Consider the following 7810-nt stretch of genomic DNA (forward strand, 5'->3'; position numbering starts at 1 on the left):
TGGAACTGTTGTTAAGTTTTTCAGTGGCAAACACCAGCTACTGGGCCCTTTAAATTTGACCTCCAACCATCTCTTCCACCGTCTCCTAAACATTTCCCATCATTTACCTCTGTGGTTTTCAATCTTCTTGGTTGCAGAAAACTTTGACTCCCTGTACATATTCGCCCTTGTATTTCCTAAAATGTCCTTCCCCCAGATATCATCATCCCCTTTGTCTCCTACCCTGTGTAATACCCTCCACCCCAGGATTCCTGACACTCTATTATTTATACATAATGTCTGCGTCTATGTCTGTTTCCCCTGCAGTTATGGCAATTTCAGGGCAGTGTCCGCAATATATTCATTTTGCATCCCAAGAGCCTTGCACAGTGCCTCTTTGAAAGAAAGAAAGAAAGAAAGAAAAAGAAAGAAAGAAAGAAAGAGCTAACGTAATGTACAACTAATGAATTTGAATGAAATTTTTGACACCTCAAACAATCTGATTGGTAGTGGAAGCATTAAAGATACAAGAAAAGACATTATAGGGGCGCCTGGGTGGCACAGCGGTTAAGCGTCTGCCTTCAGCTCAGGGCGTGATCCTGGCGTTATGGGATCGAGCCCCACATCAGGCTCCTCTGATATGAGCCTGCTTCTTCCTCTCCCACTCCCCCTGCTTGTGTTCCCTCTCTCGCTGGCTGTCTCTATTTCTGTCAAATAAATAAATAAAATCTTAAAAAAAAAAAAGAAAAGAAAAGACATTATAACAAAATAGATACAGAAATTAAAGCAAGGGCACAAAGATAATTCTAAAAGGATTAATTTACAACTCCAAGACGCACAAGGATGCAAGTGCAGCAGTGACTTTACATCTAAGGACAATGTTAATGTAACAATTAATTTAACATGCACTCTAATAATTGTTCATGTTTTCTCATTTAAATCATTTTTTAAAACATACTAATGACTGCTAACATTTATCAAGAACTTACCACGTGCCAGCAACTCCTTAGGTATCTTACAAGTACCAACGCATTTGATCCATATGGCAAACCTCTGCACTAGGTACTATGATTATCTCTTTTTATAAAGAAGGAACTGAGAGGGAGCCCAAATGACTTTGTCAAAGTCACACAGCCAACCAATGTGGCACCAGAGTCCGAGCTCTTAACCATGGCAGACAGGTGAAAAAGGAAGACTTAATTTGAATGTAAAGGCTTATCTCTAGGTAGGTTACTGTCTTCAAACTCCCTATAACACTTTTCATTGATAAATTATATATATGTGCTCTCTTCCTACATGCTTTGAATATATGCACTGATTTTCTTTCTATAAGGGAAAAACTGCTTTAAACAGGTATTAACAGCTCCATATTAATAGCTAATACTCTGTCAAAATATAGCTTTTAAGACAATGGAAAGGGAAGAATAGACTAAGGGAAGAACTGACATGAATAACTCCTAGGCTGGCCCTAGGCTGAACTCACGACCTTGAGATTAAGAGTCGCACGCTCTACCAATTGAGCCAGCCAGAAATCTTTTTTAACCTTTGTCAATACACAATTCCTTCTCCTAACTCTACTATGGAGTCACCATTCTCCCAAGAAGATTCATCACATGCAGTCAGGGGACAAACCCTGAATATTTCTCTTTATTTTTAGCACTATTCCTTCTGCTGGCCTCGCTACTCAAAATGTATCCCAAGGACCAGCAGCGTCATCACCTACGAGCGCGATAAATGCAGGGTCTCGGTCAGAATCTGCATTTTTTGAAGTGTTCCCAAGTGATTCATACACACACTAAATTTTGAGAAGCACTACTTCTCTGGTGCTTATGAATATGCTAACAGCCTAACTGCATCTGAATTTGAACATTTTTTGGTATAATTACTAACTCCGTATTATGTGCTAATTACAGTTCTAGACTTTAAATACATTATCTTACTTAATACTCAGAATAATCCTGTGACAGAATCATCATCATCTCTATTTTAAGAATGAGTAAACTGAGGCTCAAGTGGATAAATCATCTGTTCAACGAGTCCATAATTGATGGAAGCAGGATTTGAACCTAATCTGTCTGACCACAAACTGTTTTGCCAAATTGCACTAATTCCCTTAAATTCCAAAATTTGTATTTCAAAGGGCAGGTTGGCTGAATTAATTACTCTGCTTGACTGCATTTTCTACTCAACTTAAGGTAGATTTTATTACAATTCTTGCTGAAAATCTTTCCAAAGGCAGAGCAGACAATCCTGGTTTCGAAAGAGAAATCACTGTCTTGCTACAGGCATCATTCTGAACACTCAAGCTCAGTCTAAGGTATTTGGGAAATGGAGAAGAAAACGTATTCTCTTCTCAGGATCTAATCCCAAGTTTGAAGGGGCATAAAACTGTTTCCTTAATAATAAACGGTGTGTGTCTGCTTGGCATTCTTCTTTGCTCTAAAGGGAAGAAATAAAAATAGTGTGAGACAGAGGCGCCTGGGTGGCTAAGAGTCAGTTAAACATCCAACTCTTGATTTTGGCTCAGGTCTTGATCTCAGGGTCGTGAGTGCAAGCCCCGTGTTGGAGCCTATTTAAAAACAAAAACGAAAACAGTGCAAGACTAGCGCTTGAATGAATGGTTATTTGAGTTCCATTCAATAAATTTCACCTAATGTCTAGCTAACTACTATTTTAAGTTAATTGCCTCCTTATATCCTATTCAGTCAATATTTCATAGTCACTTATTTAATTTTTAAACCTAGTTTCCTTCTTTCATTTTTTTCAATGCCCAAATATAAACCCACAAAGCTAAAAGACGTCACTATTTCTCCAATACAGTATTTACCTACTTCAAGTCGCAGGCCTTGTCGAGAATTTAACAAAAGCTACGGGCGCTCTACCCAGAAAACTGCCTATTTGCCCAAACACAAAAAACATGGCACCGGGACACCAAGATGAACACCCCAGCTCTACCACTAGGACAGACACCTGCCTGATACGGCCTGTCCAGGCCCTCTCCACTCTTATGGCAACTGTTCCAAAAGGCAAGAGCAGCTTCACCTTCTCCTAACTGCTTAGCCCAGGGGGATGCCAGACAGGTCAGAATCCTCCCATGGGATTTTTATAACTGAACCAGAGACAGAAAGTCCCTTGGGGGGGGGGACAGAAATTACAAAATGTGAAATTCAGGAACCATTAGTTCCCTGCCCTGTGGAGGAAACCAGTCAGCTACGAGCACAAATGAAGCCAAAATGGACAGAAAAGTCCCACGAGCACCCAAGCACCTGGTTCCAATTACTGCTGAACCCAACCCCATTCCTGTTCTCTTGGTTTGGTTACTAATCAGTCTTTGCACGGGGACAGACCTCCAAAACCCTCCAAACATTTAAAGGTTTTGGCTAAGCTCATTCACATTTCTATAGCTTGCCACAAAAGGACAAAAGTAGTCATTAATACTGACTACTTCTAAATACTGTATTTGTTTTCAACAAGTTTTATGTCCTTTAAATTTTTCCCATACAGATGAATTCCTTTAGATATTTAATTAGGTCTTTAAATACTAGTTTCCAAAAGGCTCACATTTCACTCTCCATAAAAATCTTTTAGGATATCTCTTTAAAACAAGTCTTGGCTCCTCTCATTGTCCATGTTCCACACACTATTAAAACAGAATTTTAGGAAGCGAACTGCCAGATCATTTTTAGTTTAATTCCAAATGTAACAAGACAAAATTGCCTGCTTAAGCCATCTTTTTTCCTTTATGTATTCAATTATATTCCCTGCTTAAAATACGTAAAATAAAAATTGGCAAGGATCCATGCACTGATGCGTATTTTAAGTTAGAAAGCAGCAACATATCAAATTCACCACACAAAGTCAGGCTTATTCTTGTCATTGAGAATTACCACCACAATGGACTTGGAAATTTCCACCTTAATTGCAAGTTTTTACATTTCAATCAAATAGACTTTGACTTCATAGACCGCAGTGCAGTCCAACCGCGATCAATCCAACAAACTCTTCGTTCACACCTCTCTTACGAATCACCACAGATTTCCTTCCCCTTTGTCACAGCCCTGAAAATTCCCTGAATGCTGCTACATTTTTAAGGTTATAGTAATGCCACTTTCGTTCTATACTATTGCCTATTACTAGTCTATGGATCCTAACATAGGGCTATGAACCCAGAAGACTGTAAAAACAGCTGAATCTTTAAGTTAGAAAAATACTTGAAAATCATCCAGTCCAATCACCTTACTTTCATAAATGCAAACATCGATGCAAAAACTAGTTATCATGCCCAAGGTCAGCAGAATTAGAGAGAAAATTAGAACATGTGTACAAGGAGCATTTTACCGGAGTATGTAGGTTCCCAATCTCCGTATAAGATGCCTCCATGATAAAATAAATACGAAGTTTTCCTTCAGTACTACAAATGTGTAGTTATTGCTAAATACACATAAGACAAATTCACATGAATTATAAAAGCATGAAATTGCTATATTCATGACAAATCTTTGACCATTAATTCTGGTCACATTAGAAATACAGGACAAAGACTGATTTAAATGATCTGCTCCTTCTCTGCTATGCTTTCTCAAATGTCCCTGTCATATACAACACTATGCTTGCTCCCTCTTAATAATGCTAACGTAGTTTATTCTCATATTATACTGTAGACTTTGGTCATTTTTGGTCAAGTTCATATAAAAATGTTCATCAAGTATTAGACTTTGTCACCTAAAATGAAATCAACCAGAAATACATGGCATCGTGGTGCTTAGATTTCATAGTTATACACTTTTTTTCCCAGAAATAAAGAAAACAGACATTTTGAAAAAGAAAGCTGTGAAATAGACCATTCTTACGTCAATTAAGCTCTCAAAGTAAAGATATTTGGATGGAAATATGGGCATTTTTAGTCATCTTTTGCACAGTGGCTGGTACTGTCTATGTGCCTACTGCATATTTGTTGAAAGAATAACATGGCTACATTACGTACTCTGAAAACTTGACTCCTCTGGATGACTAAGAATTGCTAACTTTTCTTGAACGCAAAAGAAAATAGCATAAAATGTACCATCGACAAATCATACATCATTTTTTAAGCCTTAAGTAGTTTCAAAAGTTCCAATTAGCAAGAAACTCTAAAACAAATGTAGCAATTCATAAATATAAGGTAACAACATAAGCGATCACAATAAAATATGCACGACTGCAAGAAATTTGTAAAGTAAACTGGAATTCATACTAATTCCCAGAAAGCACACTCTTTTTCAGCAGCATATTGTTGGCACTAATACTTTACTACATTAAACCCTCATACACCAACTCACCTGCCCAAAACACCAGAACTCCAGAAGAGATAAAAGAACCAATAAATACAGAACTAACAATATTACTATTTTTTAAAAAGCAACTAACACAAATAACTCAAAAAGCTTAATAGAATTAGACATAACTCTAAATTGTAGATTTATTATAGAGGAAAAATTCCATTTTACTTACGACAATAAAACTTTGTGGAGAGTTTTGGTGCATTAACACATGCGGTTGTAAAAGCTCACTCCTAATTGCTGAAGAAGTTATCAGGAAGTTAAAATGAACTTCAATGGATTAGGCACTCATTTTCTTAAATGACTCTCTTAAACACAATCACTTCATGCAAACACAATCAATCCTGATACGCTGTTTCTCCTCTTTCCCCAGCTCAGCCTGGGAAAGAAAAAATACAAAGATGATGCTTTTGAGACATTTTGAACAACTTCATTAAATTGAGAATGTTCTTTTAAAAACCAACATGGTTTTCTGTCATTGCTATTATACTGATAAGGGCACACAGACGTCCATACACATCAAAATTACGGAAAGCAAGCTTACACTTTTCCTCACATGCTAACTGCAGTGGGTAAGGTCATGGTCAAAATTCACAGGCTCATCTAAACTTTCATGGCTCAGCCAACAGCTCCTATCACGTTTCCTGATGCGAAGAAGATTAAAACTGCAGAAGTTTCTCGCAGTAAGATCAGCAGGAGGCTATTTCAGACCCTCAAACTGCAGTCCGCATAGCCCGCAGCGGCGCATCTTCCACCACCTCTGGCTGTGTGTTAAGCTAACCTTTCCGAGCGTTCTCCTCCAGCCTTTTAAACAAACCCCCAAAACGGGTGCGGCCAACTGGAGACGGCTTTCTGTCTGCGCCCGCCGAGACCCCCTCCTGCTGTCATCCCCAGGCCGCCCTTCCGCAGTCGGTGACTTCGGCCTGGCTCCCCAAGGTGGGGGAGGAGGTGTGGGAGGAAGACTCCCCGCCAAGCAGCTCTTCAGCCCGCATAGCGGCAGGGCGATGCGGGAGAGGAGCAGAGGAAGATGCTAAACACCAGTGCCATATTTACATGAGCTTTTTCTCTGCCTTAAAGATTCCTTGTGTCCAATAATATCGCCTTTAAAGGAAAAAAAAAGGACCGAAGCACTAAAGCCGCTGACCACATCTCCGGATCTCCAGTATTCTCACCCCTCTTTCCCCGCGGGGAGGCTCTAGACGCTCCCAGCCTCGCACAGGTACACCTGCCAGCCAGCGGAGGACCCGACCTCCCCCGCCACCCCCTGCCGTAAGGGAGCGATCACCAAGACTCAGACCCCAGCAGCCCCCGCCTGAGATGACAGCCCAGGCGGAGCCGTGCCCCGCACAAACTTCCCAGTTGCCCGGCTGCGAGGACCGGCCGGCCGACGGACGAATGGGCGGACGGGGAACGACACTGGTCCCCGCCGCCGGGCTCAAATGCAGATGGGACCCCTCGTCTTGCCTCCGGCCCTAGGTCCAAAAGGGGTCCAAGTGGCTCCCGGGGAGACCCAGGGAGGCGGGCGCGCGCCGCGGGGATGGGGACACCGAGGCGCCGCGGCGGGCGGACAACCCCGGAAAGCGAGCAGCCGGAGGGCCGGGTCCCCGCTCGGGCTCCCCTCCCCGCAGCAGCTGCAGCAGAAGGAGGAGCTGAGGAGGAGGAGGAGGAGGAGGAGGAGGAGGAGGAGGAGGAGGAGCAGCAGCAGCAGCAGAGGGACTGCGCGCCGCAGCCCGAGCCCTTACCGAGTGGTTTACCCCCCACATCAAGACGCTGAGCAGCGGATCGCTGGCCCGAAAGAGCTTCACTTTCTGCGCTACGAAGTGCTTCTTCTTGGTCTTGGTCTTGCTCGCCAAGATGGAGGACCCCAGGTTGCCGAGGATCGCCATGGCGGCCGCCTCTGTCCCCTCCACCGCCGCGCTCCCGAGGCCAGGGACCCGCCCTCTCTACACGCTGGCCGGGGGAGGCAGCTGCATCCCCCCGGCGGCCGCCCCGCGCGCCGTGCCCGCTCGGCCCGCTCCGCCCGCTTTGCCGCTCCGCCCGGCAGAGGAGGGAGACTTGCGCTCGGCTCGCTCGGCTGGCGCCCGGCCCGGATCCCGCACTCGCCGGGGCTCCGCGCTCAGCCCGTGGCTGGACCAGGCGAGCCGCGATCGGCCTCCGCGTTGGGCGCCGGCGTCATGACGCAGGGGGCGGGCGGGTAGCAGTTGTGGCGCCGCCAGGCGGGGCGTGGCCGTGGGACTCTTAAACTGCAGCCTCGCGTTCAGGCTCGGGCTCCGGCTCCAGCTCCAGCTCCACGGTGTTCTGGCAGCCCCCGCTGTGTAGGCGAACTCAAGGTCAGCTGAAGAGGATGTGGAGGGATGAGGTAGAGAAATATATGCTCAATTCACCAACTTGAACAAGTACTCAAACTTAGGTCTTTTGACAGTCTTCTTACCAAGGATATGCACATCATATTCAGCTCTTTTCCTTATTAGGTGTGTGTCCTTAGGCAACCGATTTCACCTCTTTTTGTCCCA

At 43.9% G+C, this 7810-nt stretch overlaps 1 long non-coding RNA gene across 6 annotated transcripts in view; it reads right to left on the reverse strand.

Moving 5' to 3' along the window:
* LOC148107370 (uncharacterized) overlaps window positions 1-7457 on the reverse strand; it is a 59063-nt gene extending 51606 nt beyond the window's left edge. For all 6 annotated transcript variants that reach the window (XR_015722409.1, XR_015722410.1, XR_015722408.1 and 3 more), the window contains exons 1-2: window positions 7040-7457; window positions 5470-5676 (exon numbers count right to left, since the gene is read on the reverse strand). This is a non-coding gene — a long non-coding RNA (uncharacterized LOC148107370). The remainder of the gene's footprint in view (window positions 1-5469; window positions 5677-7039) is intronic.
* Window positions 7458-7810: the final 353 nt, after the last annotated feature.

Source organism: Ursus americanus, chromosome 31 (genome assembly GCF_024610735.1).
Source record: "Ursus americanus isolate L20-20 chromosome 31, mUrsAme1.1.p, whole genome shotgun sequence".
In the NCBI taxonomy this organism is placed as follows: domain Eukaryota; kingdom Metazoa; phylum Chordata; class Mammalia; order Carnivora; family Ursidae; genus Ursus; species Ursus americanus.